The following is a 21,993-nucleotide window of genomic DNA, read 5'->3' on the forward strand; positions in this document are numbered from 1 at the left end:
GTGTGAGTGAGGTGGCGAGGTCGAAGGATTACAAATTAACATCCGATCATCTACATAAAATAATGCATCGTCATTTCTAATATTGAAAAAGCAAAAAACATACGTTTCGCTACCATTGCGAACAACTTAACAGCAATTTGGTGAATTAGAGATTGTCTTCCATCAATTGGCACGCCCAAGCATTTTAATGGTCGATGTCATTTCAATTGAGCATAGCATTTGCAGTAATTTATCACTTCTCCTCACACCGAAAGCACGAGAAGATAGATGATGATATACTCTTTTTTTTGTCTCCCATTCACTTAGAGCACGTCAAATCATTTTCAAATTTAGCTCGAATGCATGGACGGAGACTCCAATAGTATTTAAACAACGATTAGTATAAAAATGTTTATGCTGCTACAACCTGTCTCATTTCCCATCATCACAGCAGTAACATCATTGGAAGGGTGTGAGTGATAATTCTAGCTTGTACTTGGTGGGTTGTTTAAATGATGGTCTGCCGACAGACTGCTTTCCGCTTGGTGTTAAAATTCAATTAAAATAACACTGAGAAAACATTTCCAAATAATGTGTACACAGTTTTATGGTAACAACATCTGTTTCCTTAATATGTATACAGGCTATTCCGTGCAGGATTTCGAGAAAACATTAACAAAAGTTATATATTTATTGGTAAAAATAGGAAAATAGCTAGTATTATATTGAAATCAAACCAACTGACAGCAATGAACCTATTAGCATATTTCATTCCAAAGTGTTTGATGATTTTAATTCTTCCGTTAATCGGTCTGATTTGGAAAAGAATATCTATGGTAACGCTATGCAAATATTTGACCAAAATGCCGTTTTACGACAATAATCCTACCATGTTGTTATATATCCAATATAAGCCAAAACTCTTTGCTGGTTTGACTGTGGCGGCGAATTCTTTTTTAAGCTCTGTCAAATATTTGACCAGTGTGACCATACTAATTTGTACCAACTTCAAAAATAAAATCATTTCTATTACATAAATATCTTCCCAAACACATTCAGCTTCAAATATATGTTGTATCTGCCAAGCGAATACGATATATTTCACACGAAATTACATATTTTTATGATAGCTAATATTACCATTTAGTTTAAAAATATTTGTGCACTTGGATTACCATGTTCTAAATACATACATGTACACGCAAAAAAATAATTCTTTCCTCCCAAACGATATTTTAGACAAACTAAGTTCGTTTCTAATTTGCTTTTCGCTGTAAGGAAGTTTATTTGGAGGAAAAGTATATACTGTTCGTGATAAACGTTTACTCTTTTCCAGGATGTAAAAACAATTTCATAAAGACTAACTCAAAAAACAATCTTTTCTGGCTAATTGCATTTTCCTCACATCTTTCTCACTTCCACGAGTTTTTTTACTTCTTAGCGCCTTTTTCTGTAATACAAACAAGAACAAGTATATACGGCCGTAAGTTCGGCCAGGCCGAAGCTTATGTACCCTCCACCATGGATTGCGTAGAAACTTCTACTGAAGCCGATGGCAAGGTATCTTAAAACTTCCTAACACCGTAATATATACCTTATAGTCCATACGTGGTATATATTAAACTAAAAAAGGCCGATTAAATACGTATATAATTAAGTTTAAAGTTTCTATAGAAATAAAATTTTGACAAAATAAAATTTTGACAACATTTTCTATAGAAGTAAAATTTTGCCAAAATTTTCTATAGAAATTAAATTTGGAAAAAATTTTCTATAGAAATAAAATTTTGACAAAATTTTCTATAGAAATAATATTTGGAAAAAAATTTTCTATAGAAATAAAATTTTGGCAAAATTTTCTATAGAAACAAAATTTTGACAAAATTTTCTATAGAAATAAAATTTTGACAAAATTTTCTATACACTGAAAAAACAGTGAACCCATTTCCATTGCAAAATGAACTAAACTGTAGTAATATTGACCATGATTAAGCCCTTAAGATTTTTTTCAACTTGTCTAGTTTATAATTCTCTTAAATTTTAGTTCATCGATAACATTGTATTTAAGTTCATTTTTACAACACCATAAGATTTATATACCCCTACCAAGTTAAAAAGTCAATATTCTTTTGGTTTACTTGCTTATTTTGTGGGAAACCCGATAATAAAAATTGGTTTACAGTCTCTTTAAAATGTCGACAACTAAACTATTTTTAAATCAATCCTTCCACAGTACAGAGAAATTAAATAATTAAAGGAACAACAAATCGTTTTACTATTATGAAAATGTTCATACATTAAAATTAAACTTTCTTTAAGCAAAAGTACTTTATTATAAAAACTTATGATGAAAGTTCTTAATACAATGTTTTTGTGAATAAAAATTATGACTCGTGGAACAGAGAGTAGTTCATTTGAACTCGCTGTTTGGACATTTTGACTTATCCTTTTTTTATTCATCGTAGGTAATTTTTTCATATATCTTGCTGGAAAAAAAATGGAAGCAATAATGAAAATTGTTAAAAATGAACACCATGTAATGAAATATAAGTTTTTAATTCTTTATATTAGCTTGTAACTTACCATATTTGGGGGCATTTTATCAAATGGTGTAAGGAATTCAACTTTTCTTTGGAAAACGTATCTCATAAAATTTGTACCTGAAACAATTAGAGAAATAATGAAGTATTCTATATAAACTCATAAAACTGTGTTGTTATCGATGTGAAGATATAATAAAATAAATATTCTAGTTGAAAGAAAGACAAAGTTTTAATATAAAACTTACCAATTCTCTAATAAATTGTACGCTGAGGGGAAATATAAAAAGTTGTCCAAATTTATTTGGGTTACTCTGAAATTAAATATATATATTTTTTACATTAATTAAAATTATTAAATAGGTTTCCAAAAAATCTAATGAAAAAAATAATAATATGCATAAAAATATTATGGTTAACCCTAGACAGTCATCATTCGTCAAAATGACGACACGTAATTTCATTTTCGATTTAAAATGCATTTTAGTCTATTGGGAAATGGTAAATTTAAGTTATACTAATTCGACCGTTTTATGAATTTTTGTGTTATACTACTTAAAACCAATTTGAATAAGAAAATAAATTCAAGTTTGGTTCACTTTTTCGCTCACGATGAAAATTATAGCGTCTTGAAATGAGCCGTAGTCAAAATGACGAATGATGACGTTAATGTACAAAAAATAAGGATTACTGTACAGGGTTAAAAGAAAGTTAAGGAATCCTTACCAATTCACTATTAAATTACAAGCAAAGGAGTACTAAAAATTTTTCCAAATTTTTAAGGGGTTATTCTGAAACTAAATATTTGTTTTTTCATTAAAAATATAACATTGGTTTCCAAAAAATTTGATTAAAGAAATACTAACATAAGGTATTAAAAACCTGTAATTTTGATGATAAAAAGGTCATAAAAATGTAAATATTTTAGTTGAAAGAAAGCCAATTTTTAGCAAAACTTACCAATTCTCTATTTTTTAAATTTATTTGTATCCATGTGTAGTTGCTCTGAAATTATATATTGCTTTTACAACAAAGAAAAGCATTAAACTGGTTTCCAAAAAATTAATTAACAAATAATAATATACATAAAAAATATTCTTTTTAAAAGAAATCCATATTAAAAAAATACCAATTTATGACTAAACTATACGCTGATATATAACAAAAATTTTCCAAATTCATCTGGAATTGAATAATAATTTTTTACATTGAATAATGAAAATTTCAATACACCTTCAATTTCAACATATTTTACTAAATATTCTTAATAACTTTTTTCTAAACTACCGATAAAATATTAATAACTTTCATTTAAAAGGTTTAATAAACAAACACCAATATATGTCTCAAAAATCCAAAATATTCCATGCCTTTATATTCCCTTGTTGCATACCTGCTTAAAATGCAACAACCCACGCCAACGCCAACTGTACAACTGAAGCATGCCAAACAAAACCAAGCAAAGCCAAAACATTCCTACAACAACAAAAACACATGTGCCTTTATTGAAAACAACACCTCATCCAGCCAATAAACCATCCAAGAATAACAAACACACACACAAACCACTAAATGAACCAAAATAAAAACAACCCCACGCTCATGTATACACAACAAAACTCAAGTAACATCATCTTTACATTAATCACATTCCACTATTCCGATAAAGATCTCTGTACTATGCATTAGTTCATCGCATCTGCTGACAATTTACTCTATGAATAATATTCGTAAAGGCACACCAGTTTATGAACGATGAAACGTTTAACTTAAAGTTTGCAAAATTTTCATGAAATGTTATCTACCATTTTTGACGAACATGTCTATAAATTTAATTACATGTGAACTAAAAATATTTCATTGGGTAATTTTTTACCAACAATTATTAACTATAGGAATTGTCAATAAGAAATTGCTATCCACTTTCAAGTTCATTTTTCGTAAAAAAATATTTTCTCATACAAAAAAATCTTATAGTAAATTGCACTTATTATTTACAAAATACTTTACATTTCACAAGTAGTTTTATAGCATGACAAACGAATTTTTAACTACCAGTTAAGAAATTTTTTAAGGAAATTTCCATCGTATTTTGTAGGCCATGAACTAAACGATTGCTACTTAGAATTTGTAAAATTTCCTTTCGAGTAGTTAATTTTCGTTGAAGATACGAAAAATGAACTAAAATTCTGGAAAATTCTTGTACTAAATTATTGTAAAAATCTTCTTAAATTTACGAGGCACTTTTTTCTGTGTAGAAATAACATTTTGACAATGTTTTCTATAAAAATAAAATTTTGGTAGATTATTTTTGGCTCGAGTGGCAACCATGATTATGAACCGATATGGACCAATTTTTGTGTGATTGGGGATCGGCTATATATAACTATAGACCGATGTGGACCAATTTTGGCATGGTTATTAGCGGCCTTATACTAACACCACGTTGCAAATTTCAACCGGATCGGATGAATTTTGCTCCTCCAAGAGGCTCCGGAGATCAAATCTGGGGAACGGTTTATATGGGGGCTATATATAATTATGGACCGATATTGACCAATTCTTGCGTGTTTTTTAGAGACCACATTCTAACACCATGTTCCAAATTTCAACCGGATCGGATGAATTTTGCTCTTCCAAGAGGCTCCGGAGAACAAATCTGGGGATCGGTTTATATGGGGACTATATAATTATGGACCGATATGGACCAATTCTTGCATGGTTGTTAGAGACCACATACTAACACCACGTACCAAATTTCAACGGGATCGGATGAATTTTGCTCCTCTAAGAGGCTCCGGAGGTCAAATCTGGGGATCGGTTTATATGGGGGCTATATATAATTATGGACCGATATGGACCAAATTTTGCATGATTATTAGAGACCATACACTAACACCATGTACCAAATTTCATCCGGATCGGATGAAATTTGCTTCCCTTAGAGCAATCGCAAGCCAAATTTGGGGGTCCGTTTATATGGGGGCTATACGTAAAAGTGGACCGATATGGACCAATTTTTGCATGGTTGTTAGAGACGATATACTAACACCATGTACCAAATTTCAGCCGGTTCGGAGGAAATTTGCTTCTTTTAGAGCAATCACAAGCCAAATTTGGGGGTCCGTTTATATGGGGGCTATACGTAAAAGTGGACCGATATGGCCCATTTGCAATACCATCCGACCTACACCAATAACAACTACTTGTGCCAAGTTTCAAGTCGATAGCTTGTTTCGTTCGGAAGTTAGCGTGATTTCAACAGACGGACGGACGGACGGACGGACGGACATGCTCAGATCGACTCAGAATTTCACCATACTTTATGGGGTCTTAGAGCAATATTTCGATGTGTTACAAACGGAATGACAAAGTTAATATACCCCCATCCTATGGTGGAGGGTATAAAAATAATCAAGAAAGTTCAGCGGTTAAAACTAGAAGTGCCCATATGTAATAGGTACATTTAGTTAATGTGGTATCACAATGGACTGAATAGTCTAAGTGAGCCTGAATCTTAATCGGGCTGCCACTTTAACCTAACCTAACCTAACCTTTTGGATCAATTAAATGTACAAATTCGAGAAAAACGTCCTGGCTTACAACACAAAAAAATAATTTTTCATCAAGACAACGCACCTGCGCACAAGAGTGTTTTAACAATGGCTAAAATCAACGAATTAAAGTACGAGGTGCTTGACCACCCACCTTATTCTCCTGATTTAGCTTCCAGTGACTTTTACTTGTTCTCAAATTAAAAAAAAAAATTCTTGCTGGCAAGCGTTTTACCTCAAATGAAGATGCAATTGCAGTTGTAAACCACTATTTTGAAGACCTTTAGGAAAACTATTTTAATCAAAGATAGAATTGCTAGAAAAGCGTTGGACTAAGTGTATTGAAGTTTCAGGAGATTATATTAAAAAATAAAAATATTTTTGAAAAACTAGCTATTCTCTTCATTGATAGGCTAAGAAGTTTCCGAACCGCCCTCGTATAATAGTGAAAGAATTTTTAAAAGCGGATAAGTAGTTTAATTAATCTGCATTTTTGCGATTTTGCCACTTCTTATTTGTGTAATAAATATGAAATGTGCCCAACTTCCATTATTACTTGTCATTTTTAAGTACCATGACAATGTTCTTCAATCAAAAAAAGCGAATCCTATGTGACACTATAGCCAATTTAATTATATTTTAGTTCATGGAATTGTTATGTTTTCTTGACCTTAATAATTTTTTGTGTGTGTAAGTTAAATGAACTAAAAAAGGGAGAAACATATACACAAATGAAGAAAAAGATTTACTAAATTCATATCTCTATCTAAAATAGTTCAGAATTTCTTAAAATGTGTAAATTTTTGCAATTTTGAACTCCAACTTTTTCCTTTAAACTTCGAAAATTTCTTTATCAATTAAAAAAATAATTATGTCAAATCAATTTTTTTGAATTTGTTGAAAAATATTTACTTATTTATTTTTGTAAAATCAGTGCGAAATCTGTGTTTGTAATATATGTTAGTTAAAATTTTCTGAAATTAACCAAAATTTTCCTTCTTGGGGGGTTCATTGTTTTTTGAGAGTTGTAGTTTCATTTCACTCTTCTTTGCTCCAACGGTCATCAGAAAATAAAAAATTAAATTGGAAAGAAATAAAATATAAATATAAAACTACTGTAATTTTGGTTCTTAATGTTTTCAATAAAACATCGTATTTCGAGAAAAGTTTGACAATAGAAAAGTTTCGAACGTTCGTTGTTTCGAAGTCATAACGAATATTTTTCGGCTTATTTGTTGGTGTTCCGCCATGTTTGTTTTTGACAAAGACAGAGATTAAAAAGTCATTTCAGTTTAAGAAATTGTTAAGTGCGGATGAAGTGTCTTAGCGTATCTGAAAGAGAAAAAACTATCAATTTTCTTTCATGTTTAATTTTCAGATGTATCGAGGAAAATGTAACTCATTGATTATAGTCCTTTTCAATGGCATAGCCACGACCGGCTTAATAAACTTAAATCACTTTAAATATATATTCCTAAATGTAATTATTTTAAGTAGTTTGTTCGCAACACTAATATCAATATTATTTTGTATTATAATTATCTATATTGTGTTGTAATAAAATAAGAACAAACTTGAAAATTTTCTTTTACTACACAACTTATAATGGGAACAAAATGGGAATAAAACAGTATAGAAAACCTTCGAAAGCGGAATGATATCGAATACGAAAACGAATTCGAAATAGATTCGTTAAAGATCAATTATAGATATAGCGAAACCTTCTTTAACGAATCACTAACAAGCCTTCGAAAACGAAGAATTTGCTGGCAATAACAGCACGACAGACGAACGTTTTTCGAAATTTTTTCGAACCATTCTCGATATCGTTTCGATAGTTTTCTTCGAAAAAAACCGAGAGTATTTCTATATCGAATAAACGAACGTGTGGTCAGGTGGGTAAATATTATTCAATTTTCTCAGTCGTTGGTGCACCCTCAAAAAAAATCGCTTCTTTAACATATGTTCCAAACATATTTTGCAGGAAGCACATATATTATTGGATACTGCCGAAACATTAATATGTTTGTTTTATGTGAACATATTATATGTTTGGAAGCATTTTGAGCCCAAAAATAGTATATGCTTGGAAGAATTTTTCCCAAAGACGATTGTGTTCATTCCCTAACATACTCGTAATTTTCACTTCCACGAAATATTTTAGTTCTTGGCACCTTTTTCTGTAATACAAATAATGTTGAAGAAATTATTCACTTTTATAAATTTTTTAAAGTTTACCTTTCGCCTTCACGGAGAATCGAACCGAGGACCATACAGTTTGTAAGCCAACACACTATCCACTGGGCTACGTAGCTGTTATAGTCACCAGTAGATAATTATCGTTATAAGTTACATTTATATAGCATAGTTTGCAGCGCCCACGTGACCATGCAAACATAACATTATTTAACAGAAACATACATTTGTTTGCCACGTGGAGCAGTGGTTAGCATGTCTGCCTTGCATGCAAAGCGTCGTGGGTTCAATCCCTGCTCGGACCGAACACTTTTTTTTTTAATTTACACATTTATATTTATTAAATATAAATGTGTAAATTTTTATAATGAAACTTCGAAATGTTGGTTATTAAAGATTTATAGTCAGTAACAGTGTTTGATATAAACGAAATTGACTGATTTTTGGATAAAATATTATTTTTTTTTTATTGCAGAAATAACAATTTTGTAACAAAAAACTGTTTTTGGTACAAAACTTTAAAATTTGGAAGGAATGCAAAAACTCTAACAAAAGAAGAACGTGGAGTCAAGTATAAACATACATAAATAATTTTATAATATAAACATAAATTTATTTAGGCGTGAACAATTTTTTACTAGCATTTAACACCATCGCTCTAAAATGCCTTTTATTTTTCTTTAATAATTCATTTTAAAGAAAATAAACTTTTTAAATTGTTTTAATTGCAAAACTCGAACTTAATGCCTGTTTTTATATTTGAAGGTGTCCGTCAACTCCTCGTGGACTACTTATTAATAAAGAGGAACTAAACTTTGTTTTTATACATTTTACTGTGTAATTTTTCACTATTTCCTCCTTATTTCATTTTACTGTCCCAAATCTAAAAAGAGTATAGTGCCCTTTCGTTATTTTTATGAAGACCCCTGATTTCTTTTAACGAACCAAAAAAAAAATTGTGCCCATAATGCCAAAATGATAAACAAAACACATGTCCACACATACATAAAATGCTGCTCTCAAGGCGAAAACATATGCTGTTTGGTTTTCAAATGTCTATTCTCTTGGTTCCGAATGTCTATTCTCTTTATTCAAATTAAATAATATTTAGACTTAAGCATATCAAATTTTTGGCCTTATCATAAAACAGTTTTCCGAAACAACATACAAGCGGTTTCACAGAAATTGTTCTCTTTTGATTCTTTCGCTGTGTTGATATCTTTTGTCAACTCTCCCGGTTTCCATCTCTATTTCTTTCTCTATATGTTACTCTCTCTGTCGCAACATATGTATGTTTAGTCGAAATTTGTAAATTTATATATGTTTGCATTCACACATATGATTTTTATGAAATATTCATGCAACAAACATAATATATTCTAACATATTAACATAGATGTCCCAAACATTTAGTGTTAGTTTAGGAACATTACATGTTTGCACTTAAATATATTGTGTTTTAAAATTGTGCCCGAAACACATTTTGTTTACATCGGAACATATGAAAAACATATTTTTCTAACAGTGTGTGCATGATTAAACTAATTTCATTCTCGACCGCTCGTAAGTGCCTTGACAATTTTTCGTGCGTGAGTAAATAATTCCCATCGTGAGTGTGTCTGAGTGAAATATCGTTCACGTGCTATATAGTTATATACGAGTATATGTAGTAGAAAATCTGTACTGTATTTCTTACTTGTGTGTGTCTGGATGGCTTGAAACCACAGACCATACGGTTTGTTGGTATTTGGTTTCAATTCCCTGTTTGGATCAATATTACAATATTAGAAATTGTGAGAAAGATATGGGGAGATTTGGATAAATAAGAATAGCAAGGACTTGTAAGGATCATAATTGTTTGGATTAACCTAATTGGTAATGATGACGTAAACTTAAGCAAATGGTGGAATTGTATGTCGTATAATATATAGACCAAATATTGTAATTTCATCTAAAAACACCTCGTACGGTAAAAATAAATGCGATACAGATTCTTGATGGTCTAAAATTCCAGTATATTTACATTTTTGTGCAAATCGGATAAAAACTACGAATTCTAGAAGCCCAGGAAGTAAAATCGGGAGATCAGTCTATATGGGGTCTATACAGCGTTGCCAGAATTGTTTCACCAAAAACCGCTAGATTTGCCCAAAAAAATAGCTAAAAAAAGCTCAAAAATACTAAAAAAATAGCTAGAAAAAAGCTAAATTTTTTTGTATAAAAAGTCACATTTTTGATTGAAATTTAACAAAACTTAAAGGCTTTATTTCACTTAAAATGCATATTATTTTCATTTTAATTCCACTTCTGTGAGACTGTAACAATATCTAAGGCATATTAGCTCTGTTTGCGTATTCGATACATTTTGATTACTATCACAAATTTTTTATTGGAAGTCCTTCGTTTTGTGGGAGCTACCTTCCCAACACCTCTATTTTATTTACTTGTTATTTTAAAATATTAAATAATCTAAGCACGCTTTGGATTTGGTAAAAAATTTTTTAAAATAAAAAAATTGTAGAAAATACCTACACCCTCAAAAAAATCGCTTCTCTAACACCATCAAAAAAATCGCTTCTTTAACATATGTTCCAAACATATTTTGCAGGAAGCACATATATTATTGGATACTGCCGAAACATTAATATGTTTGTTTTATGTGAACATATTATATGTTTGGAAGCATTTTGAGCCCAAAAATATTATATGCTTGGAAGAATATTTTTCCAAAGAAGATTGTGCTCATTCCCTAACATACTCGTAATTTTCACTTCCACGAAATATTTTAGTTCTTGGCATCTTTTTCTGTAATACAAATAATGTTGAAGAAATTATTCACTTTTATAATTTTTTTAAATTTTACCTTTCGACTGCACGGATAATCGAACCGAGGACCATACAGTTTGTACGCCAACACACTATCCACTGGGCTACGTAGCTGTTATAAATGGTGATACGGTCAAAATTTGGTCAAGGGAAAGCGTGTAAATCGGTGAAATCGTTTATTTAAAAAATCAAATTAAATTTCTTTTTCAAGTTCAATTAGTATAAAATTCAGGAAAAATATTCAGTTAGGCTTTCGCTTTTCCAAATCCGAATTGCCGGGCCTCACGCTTGACACCTGCCATCAGATTTTGTACAGCCACCTTGTCCACCTTCTTCGCCGCAGAAAGCCAGTTTGCCTTGCACTGCTGCTCGTCCTTAGCAGTTTTTTTGGTCTTCTTTAGGTTCCGCTTGACAATAGCCCAGTATTTCTCAATTGGCCGGAGCTCTGGCGTGTTGGGAGGGTTCTTGGCCTTGGGAACCACCTGCACGTTGTTGGCGGCGTACCACTCCATTGCCTTTTTACGGTAATGGCAAGATGCCAAATCCGGCCAAAACAGTACGGAACAACCGTGTTTCTTCAGGAAAGGCAGCAGACGTTTATTCAAACACTCTTTCACGTAAATTTCTTGGTTGACAGTCCCGGAAGCTATGAAAATGCTGCTTTTCAAGCCACAGGTACAGATGGCTTGCCAAACCAGATATTTCTTTGCGAACTTTGACAGTTTTATGTGCTTGAAAATATCTGCTACCTTTCCCCTTCCTTTTGCCGTATAAAACTCCTGTCCCGGAAGCTGCTTGTAGTCGACTTTGACGTAGGTTTCGTCGTCCATTACCACGCAGTCAAACTTCGTCAGCATCGTCGTGTACAGCCTCCGGGATCGCGCTTTGGCCGTCGTATTTTGTTTATCATCGCGATTTGGAGTCACTACCTTCTTGTAAGTCGATAGTCCGGCTCGTTTTTTGGCTCGATGCACGGTTGTAGACGATACACCCAGCTTATTTGCGGCATCTCGGAGAGAGAGGTTAGGGTTTCGCTTGAAACTACCGGCAACTCTCTTTGTCGTCTCAGCGGCTTCCGGTTTTCGATTTCCCCCCGAGCCAGACTTCCTGGCTGTCGAAAAACGTTCCCCAAACACTTTAATTACTTTGTAACGGTTGATTTGGCAACTTTTAGCGATTTTGCCAGCTTTGCGTGCGAGTAGTTCGGATTTTCGCGATGCGCGAGCAAAATTTTGATACGCTGCTCTTCTTGCTTGGACGGCATTTTGACAACTGAAGAGTGAATTCCAAAATCAAAATAGGAGCAACATTCTACACACACACACCTTCAAAATGAGGGGTGTTCAGGATTTTTAAATGCAAAATTGAAAGAAATACGTCAAGTTTATATTGACCGTATCACCCTTTAGTCACCAGTAGATAAGTATCGTTATAAGTTACATTTATATAGCATAGTTTGCAGCGCCCACGAGCCCATACAAACATAACATTATTTAACAGAAACATACATTTGTTTGCCACGTGGAGCAGCGGTTAGCATGTCTGCCTTGCATGCAAAGCGTCGTGGGTTCAATCCCTGCTACGACCGATTTTTTTTTTTTAATTGACACATTTATATTTATACTATATTAAATTTTTATAATGAAACTTCGAAATGTGGGTTACTAAAGATTTTTAGTCAGTAACAGTGCTTGACATAAACGAAATTGACTGATTTTTGGATAAAATATTATTTTTTTTTATTGCAAAAATAACAATTTTGTAACAAAAAACTGTTTTTGGTACAAAACTTTAAAATTTGGAAGGAATTCAAAAACTCTAACAAAAGAAGAACGTGGAGTCGAGTATAAACATACATAAATAATTTTATAATATAAACATAAATTTATTTAGGCGTGAACAGTTTTTTACTAGCATTTAACACCATCGATCTAAAATGCCTTTTATTTTTCTTTAATAATTCACTTTAAAGAAAATAAACTTTTTAAATTGTTTTAGCTTCAAAACTCGAATTTAATGTCCGCTTTTATATTTCAAGGTGTCCGTCAACTCCCCGTGGACTACTTATTAATAAAGAGGAACAAAACTTTGTTTTTATAAATTTTACTGTGTAATTTTTCACTATTTCCTCCTTATTTAATTTTACTGTCCCAACTCTATAAAGAGTATAGTGCCCTTTCATTATTTTTATGAAGACCCATGATTTCTTTTAACGAACCAAGAAACCATATTTATCATTTTGGCACCATAATGCCAAAATGATAAACAAAACACATGTCCTCACATACATAAAATGCTGGTCTCAAATCGGAAACATATGCTGTTTGTTTTTCAAATGTCTATTCTCTTTGTTCCGAATGTCTATTCTCTTTATTCAAATTAAATAATATTTAGACTTAAGCATATCAAATTTTTGGCATCATAAAACAGTTTTTCGAAACAACATACAAGCGGTTTCACAGAAATTGTTCTCTTTTGACTCTTTCGCTGTGTTATGTTGATATCTTTCGTCAACTCTCCATCTCTATTTCTTTCTCTATACTCTCTCTGTCGCTTTGAATAAAATATCACAACATATGTATGTTTAGTCGAAATTTGTAAATTTATATATGTTTGCATTCACACATATGATTTTTATGAAACATTCATGCCCCAAACAAAATATATTCTAACATATTAACATAGATGTCCCAAACATTTAGTGTTAGTTTAGGAACATTGCATGTTTGCACTTAAATATATTGTGTTTTAAAATTTTGCCCGAAACATATTTTGTTTATATCGGAACATATGAAAAACATATTTTTCTAACAGTGAACATATGTTCCAAACATATTTTGCAGGAAGCACATATATTATTGGATACCGCCGAAACATTAATATGTTTGTTTTATGTGAGCATATTATATGTTTGGAAGCATTTTGAGTCCAAAAATAGTATATGCTTGGAAGAATTCCCCAAAGAAGATTGTGTTCATTCCCTCACATATTTTTAACTTCCACGAAATTTTTGAGTTCTTCGCATCTTTTTCTGTAATACAAATATGCTGTTTTTTTTTCAAATGTCTATTTTCTTGGTTCCGAATGTCTATTCTCTTTATTCCGAATACTCAATCTACTATTCAAATTAAATAATATTTAGAGTTAAGCATACCAAATTTTTGGCCATATTATAAAACAGTTTTCCGAAACAACATACAAGCGGTTTCACAGAAATTGCTCTCATTTCATTCTCTCGCTGTGTTATGTTGATATCTTTTTATTCAACCCTCCCGGTTTCCATCCCTATTTCTTTCTCTATACTAACTCTCTCTCTCTCTCTCTGTCGCTCTCTGAATAAAGTATCACAACATATATATGTTTATTCGAAATTTGTAAATTTATATATGTTTACATTCACGCATATTATTTTTATGAAACATTCATGCCCCAAACAATATATATTCTAACATATTAACATATGTGTCCCAAACATTTTGTGTTAGTTTAGGAACATTACATGTTTGCACTTAAATATATTGTGTTTAAAAATTGTGCCTGAAACACATTTATATCGGAACATTTGAAAAACATATTTTTCTAACAGTGTACAGTTTACATTTCCCAGTAAAAACATTTTCCTTTTCTTCATGACCTATCAAAGTGCTTTAAAAACGTGCTAACGCCAACTTAAATTTCCAAATTCAGACTCGACTTCAAGTAGAAATTATTGTATGTATACGTTTTTAAAATAAAGTGTTGAAAAACATCTTCTATTTTTGAACGCTATTTTGGTTTGTGGTGAAGAAGTAAACCTCACATTTAAAGACTATTTCATTAATTCTTCCTTCTTTCATGAAAAGAAGTAGGACAAAACGACTTTATCGTCTTTTGGACAAGGAAAACAATTTTTATATGAGAAATTCACAAATGCTATTATAACCAAAATTCGCGTTCGTATTTTAAAGAGATGAAATCTTTGGCCTCATGACAATATTTTTTCAGTGCACAAAGCAATTCACATCTACTATTTTAATTCAATAATATCGTAATAACTTTAGAATATTATAATAACATAAAAAAGATAAACGAGTCAAATGATAACTTTTATGAATATGATGAAAAAACTTTACAACAAGGTGTATTTTCTACAAAAATGCCCGCATAGTGGCTGGAATCATTATTAATGTTTCAACTGAGCTTTGAAATATGTGGAAACCCTTATTCTTGCAGCAAGGCTTAGACAAAAACGCCGTTTTATCCATATTTCAATAGAAACATGTCGAAAATAAAAAAACCAAAAATAGCTAAAAGGGTCATGAAAAAAGCCAGAAAAAAAGCTAAAAGTTAAATGCATTTTTTCCCGCTAAACGTCTTCAAAAAAAGCCAAATCTAGCGGGAAAAAGGCTAAATTGGCAACACTGGGTCTATACCAAAACATGGACCGATACGCACCATTTTCGACACACCTCTTTATGGTCCTAAAATACCTCTAGATTTCTAATTTCCGGCAAATTGGATAAAAACTACGGATTCTAGAAGCCCCAGAAATAAAGTCGAGAGATAAGTCTATATGGGGTCTATACCATAGACCCTCATGGACCGATAGGCACCATTTGCGACACACCTATTTGTGATCTTAAAATACCTCTAGATTTTCAATTTCAAGCAAATCGGCTAGAAAATATAGTCTCTAGACGCCAAAGAAGTAAAATCGGGAGATCGGTCTATATGGGGGCTATACCAAAACATGGACCGATGGGCACCACTTTCGGCACATCTTTTTATGGTCTTCAAGTACCTCTAGATTTTCAATTTCAGGCAAATTGGATAAAAACTACTTTTATAAGCCCAAGATCCCAAATCGGGAAATCGGTTTATATGGGGACTATATCAAAACTTGGACTGATATAGCCCATCTTTGAACTTGACCTGCCTGCAAACCAAAAACGAATCTTTGCCAAATTTCAGGACGATAGCGCCATTATTGAAGGCTGTAGCGTGATTACAACAGACAGACAGACGGACATGCTTATATCGTCTTAGAATTTCTCCCTGATCAAGAATATATATACTTTATATAGTCGGAAATCGATATTTCGATGTCTTACACACGGAATGACAAACTTATTATACCTCCATCAACATTCTATGGTGGTGGGAGTAAAAAAAGGTGGAAAATATACAAAAATTACAAAGGGATTTTCATAAAAATAACGAAAGGGCACTATACTCTTTTTAGAGTTGGTTTAGAGTAGTTAAACTAACGCTAAATTTAACCTATATTTATTGGGAAAATTTTATTTGCTAGTACTTAAATTTTATTATTTTTATCGAAATTGTCCACAGCTTAATGAAATCTTACTTTTGTTAAGTATGTCTCAAAAATTTTATAAACTAAATGTGGGTATAAAGTTCAATGACCGTACATATAAGTTCAATATGAACTAAAGCAAAAGTAAATTTTCGTACGATTTCCAAAAATAGTAAGAATGATCTACTGTACGGTTAAAATGGTCATGATTTGGCGCCAATGATTTTCTTCTTTACTTTTAGTTTATTTTTTCTTCTATGAGAGTGTGTAATTTCGTGAACTGCAGTTATAAAGTACAACAGGGAATTAAAATTTAAAGGTTTTAACAAACCTTTGGGGAAATCTCAAAATATGGAGTAAAATTTAGTTCAATTTTCGTGCGAGGTAGTTCATTCTTCCTATAACACAGTTCATTTTTTTCGGTGTGCATTTAATATGGTGTAAAATGTTAGTAAAAAACTGTTCACGCCTAAATAAATTTATGTGTATATTATAAAATAAATAAATAAATTTAAAACTTTTATACCAAAAACAGTTTTTTGTTACAAAATTGTTATTTTTGCAATAAAAAATAATATTTTATACAAAATCTCAGTCCATTTCGTTTATATCAAGCATTGTTTCTGACTGTAAATCGTTAATAACCCACATTTCGAAGTTTCATAATAAAAATGGAATATAGTAAAAAAAATTGGTGTTCGGTCGGAGCAGGGATTGAACTCACAATCCTTTGCATACAAGGCGGACGTAGCAACCACTGCTTCACGTGGCCAACAAATGTATGTTTCTGTTAAATATTGTTATGTTTGCTTGGGCTCGTGGTCGCTGCAAACTCTACTATATAAATGTAACATATAACGATAATTGTCTACTGGTGACCATAACAGATACGTAGCTCAGTGGATAGTGTTCGGTTCGATTCTCCGTCCAGGCGAAAGGTAAAATTAAAAAAAAAAAACAAAAATTATAAAATTGAAAAAATTCATCAACATTATTTGTTTACAGAAAAAGGTGCCAAGAACTAAAAAATTTCTTGGAAATGAAAATTATGTGAGGGAATGAGCACAATCTTCTCTGGGTAAATTTCTTCCAAGCATATAATATTTTTGGGCTCAAAATGCTTCCAAACATATAATATGTTCACATAAAACAAACATATTAATGTTTCGGCAGCAACCAATAATATATGTGCTTCCTGCAAAATATGTTTGGAACATACGTTAGAGAAGCAATTTTTTGAGGGTGCGGGGGCAAAGTTGTACTCCGATTTACGTAATATTTTGCACAGGGAGTAGAATTAACATTCTTATTATGGTTGAAATCGGTTCAGATTTATATATAGATCACGTATACCAAAGCTTCACTCCGAACAGAGAGTATCCCAGCAAAAACTCTCATTACCCGGTAATCTTGTAGGTAAGCCGTTTTTAAAAATAATAACCACTTATTAATTGGCATCGCTCCGGATTACATTTACATACGCATGTCCTAGGAGGAAAGTACTTCTCCCCAGTCATACTTTCGGCCATGAAATAATTAGTGCTTTTAAAGCATATAATAACCTAATATATAATCACTTATTCGTCTCAGGCAATCAAATCTCGAAAATATTGATTTCTATCGCCGATTACAATGGATCAAAATATGGCGAGTAATGCTGTAATACACCCAGAAAAAAGTGCCTTCGAAACTAAAGGAAAAAGTTTTCATCAATTTAGATTAGCCATTTTATTTACATTAAGTTAAATTACAATAGTTTACACTGAAAATTTACACTTGATGAGAGTCGATTTTTTTATGTATTTTGATCTGCTGAAATCGAAAAAAAAATGTTTTAAAGTTTGGTATGGAGATATCCTGTTATTTTTATTTTTTCACTCTTTTCTCTCTAAACAAATTATATCTCGAGTTAAAAATGTCCGATTATATCGTTGGTACTTAAATGAAAGGTATTAAGATGACGAATAATCGTGTAAAATTGGATCTGTTATAAGTTAAGTGGTTCAAAAATTTTCGATGCGAAAAGCCAAATTTTCAAAAAAAATTACAAAGGACTTTTTCCGCCAGAAAAGTATAAACCATTGAAAAAACGTCTGGAAGAGAAGTTCATGATCGTATAGATGATACTCTAACGTAAGTAATAAGATCAATTAGAAGAAAAACGACCGAAAAATGTCGTCCCATAAAAAAAAATATTTTTTTTCGAATTCAGCAGATCAAAATACATACGAAAAGTTGCCTTTCATTAAGTGTACATTAATTATTTTTTTTTGTAAACTAGTGTTATTGTGTGAAATAATAAAATTTACTTGCTTCAGTAAAAAAATCCTAAACTGAAAGAAGTTTGGAAGCATATAATAACCTAATGGCATTGTACTAATACTGTTTTCTTAGCGGGATAATCGAATTTACTACTGAACAAGAAAATTTTATTCACTGAACAAACACACACCGAACAAAAACTAAAACCAAATTTAGTAAAATTTCTTATAAAATGATAACTCTGACTTTTTTTATTATAGAAAGCTTATCATACATACGAATAACACTTAGCATAGAAAAATATTTCAGTTCATTCGTATTAAGAAGTATTCAATCCTTTCAATTCTATTTTATTAAGCCAATTGCCTAAAAATTTGAGAATAACAATTCGAAAATTATTAGGCATTATATTTATTTTTGTCATTACAAGTAAGTCATTATAACTCACCGCAATGTAATGCAACGTATAATGACAGCTTTACTCCTGGTAATGCCAATTGTAATGAGATGTGGTTACCTAGTTTTTGCTGGGATAATCAACATTTTAGTAAATGTGGTAAAGTTGGTCAATCGGTTTAAACAAAGCCCCCTTATATATGTGTTTTCGCTTTGGGCAAATATGGCCAAAATACACACATTTTCATTTAAAAATGGCTACTGATAAGTCGATTTTTTTTGGCAAACATTAAAATTTTAAGTCTAGCGATTTTGTATGCAAATTGGTGTTCAAATTGGTTAAGTTTTAAATATATTTACATTTGTATATTGTACCCAACATAGCTGAAGGATTTGAGGTGGTATCGAAAATGTAGATTTTTCCATTCGTTTTGTTTTGTTATCGTTGGTTTTGTTCTTTAAGCATTGTTGTTGTTTTTTTTTTTATTTCAGCTTAAAACCATACATTGACTAAACTACAAGTGTTGCTTAACCAATAGAGGAAAATAATGTTTGTCAAATTTATTTGGGCAAAGCCCTATAGACTGCAAGATGGTTGGATGGACGCAAGTTTCGGAATTACCACATTCCTCATCAGCATCCTCTACTTGCTATCAACCTCTACACCGAAAAAAAAGTTTACTATTTTTTATGAAAAATGAACTAGCCCATAGTAAGAATGACCATGATTTGGCGCCAAAGATTTTTTTCATCTAGATAAGTTCATGATTTTCTTATAAATTAGTTCATGTATTGCATCGTATTTTAGTTCATTATTACTATGCTGTGGGAAGAATATAGTTAAACTCATTCAAAATATTCCTGCTATCCGGAAAAATGAACGATTTTTTGGGAAACCTGTATTAAGAAATTGGTTTGAAATAAACTGTTTGTCGGTATAATTTTCCAAAAAGTAGAGAAATTGAGGAATCAAAGGTACAACAAGCCTGTATACAACTAAGAAATGTTTCGTACAAAACAAGTCAATTTTCTATAACCACCAGTATTTTATTTCAAAAAATTATTATTATATTACACAAAACTATGGCTTATGATATAAAATAAAGGAAATATTTTTATTAGTACGTTGGATGCAGTTACTTGTCGGTAGTTAGTAATTGCTTCTTCAAAAGAGTAATATTCTATGTTATTAGGACTATACTAATTAATTTAAATTTCCATGTTTTCTATCCATATGAAAGATATATGTGGCATAAGTTGCTATATTCAATTGAATTGTCCAATTTCATCGATTTTGGCTAACTTTTGTTGGGCGGATTTGACTTATAAGCATCTGAAATTGCAAAGTTATACAAAATATAAGAAAAATATTATCAAATTCTATTGTTAAAATTGATTTTAACTTACGGTTTTCAAGTGTATTTCCTAGAGCCAATAAGGATATCAGCTTAATTAGCATTAAACAGTAAGAATATTCACAAAAATTACCATTACAAGACCTATCTACCTGGAAGTGAAAATAATTATTTTTAATAAATTGAAATTTTGGTTTTATTGAAAACGGACAAAATACCGTTTATAGAAAAACTTACCACATTGAAAAATCCATGCAGTAGGTACATTATTGGAATCATATCCATGGACTAATGGGACGTTTTTGTAATTATTCTCAGAATATATTTGAAATAAAAAATATTATAAAATTAGACATAATTTTCACTTGTCAGTATAGCATTTAGTATTTAAGGTGGATATTAAGTTCGAGTTTAGAGGCCAAAATCGCAATTTTCATGATAAGTTTTCTTTAATAATATATTATAAAAAATAATCTTTATAAAAAACTTGGTTTGGGCTATTCTCCATCAAGTTATATTTAAATTTGTATCGAAGACGTATACATTTATACTTTTCTTAGTGATTTATTTTTAATTTTAGAGGCTAAACTCGAACCTAGTACTCACCTGTATGAATTGTTGTAACATAAAAAATATAGATTCAAAAAAAAAAATGGTTGCATCTCCAACCTGTGATCCAGATATAGAATAAATATAGATCTTCCTATTACCACTCATGTTGTATATTTTTTATGTAAACCAATTAAAATCCGCACTAATTTTAAATTAACATATTAACAGAAATATACAGTTCCTTAATCTGTTATTTGTTTTTTATCAATAAAAAGCGTTCTTGATTACTCTAACATCACATCATTCACTTCTCAGTTTCTAAAATGTTTCGAATAAATGTATTTTCATTAATAAACACCAATACCGCACGTACAATTTTGCAAAATTAAACCCACGTGTGCACTTCATAAATGCATCAACATAACTGAATGCAACAATAAAACTCAAAGCCACAAATAGTCATAAATGATACATACCCGCCGTAAAGAAAAACAACTTCACATTCACACACGATCCTTTTCTGATCTCGCTATTGCAAGAAAACAACTCTCACCACAAAAGATACCAACAACACACAAGGAACATTCCATTGTCTCTAGAATCAAAACAACCAACGACAGCATAAATGACGCAATAATAAACACGAACAATCATACGAGATATACACAAAATGTCTCTAAAAACTCCCTCACATGATGCACTCACATTTTCCAGTAGCACGTTTATTGATTAGTTGGAATTCTATCTATAAATTAAGGTAAAATATATACCAAATTTATGAGGAATCTATAAAAAATTATATACACCCGTCAAGGATTATATTAACTACTTTTTATTCTACTTTATCTAAAATTTTCAATGTGAGTAAAAACATTCCAACATATAATAAAAAGGGACATAATCTGTAGGTAGCCATCGTACGAATCGGTAATGTCGTTAAGTCAATTTTTACTACAAAATTTTTTTTCCATACAAATTTTTTTCTTAGTAAATTGTCCACATTTCGTAATAAGATTTTTATATTGCTCATGTATTTTTAT

The 21,993-nt window shown here is 31.2% G+C and overlaps 1 long non-coding RNA gene across 1 annotated transcript; it reads right to left on the reverse strand.

Annotated features, from left to right (window-relative positions):
• Positions 1-20,068: 20,068 nt before the first annotated feature.
• Positions 20,069-20,554, reverse strand: LOC142238542 (uncharacterized). The gene is made up of 2 exons (XR_012722751.1): positions 20,454-20,554; positions 20,069-20,379 (listed from the first exon to the last, which is right to left on the reverse strand). It is a non-coding gene; the product is annotated as an uncharacterized LOC142238542 (long non-coding RNA).
• Between the last annotated feature and the right edge of the window lie 1,439 nt (positions 20,555-21,993).

Source organism: Haematobia irritans, chromosome 5, assembly GCF_050003625.1.
Source record: "Haematobia irritans isolate KBUSLIRL chromosome 5, ASM5000362v1, whole genome shotgun sequence".
Taxonomy (NCBI): Eukaryota; Metazoa; Arthropoda; class Insecta; order Diptera; family Muscidae; genus Haematobia; species Haematobia irritans.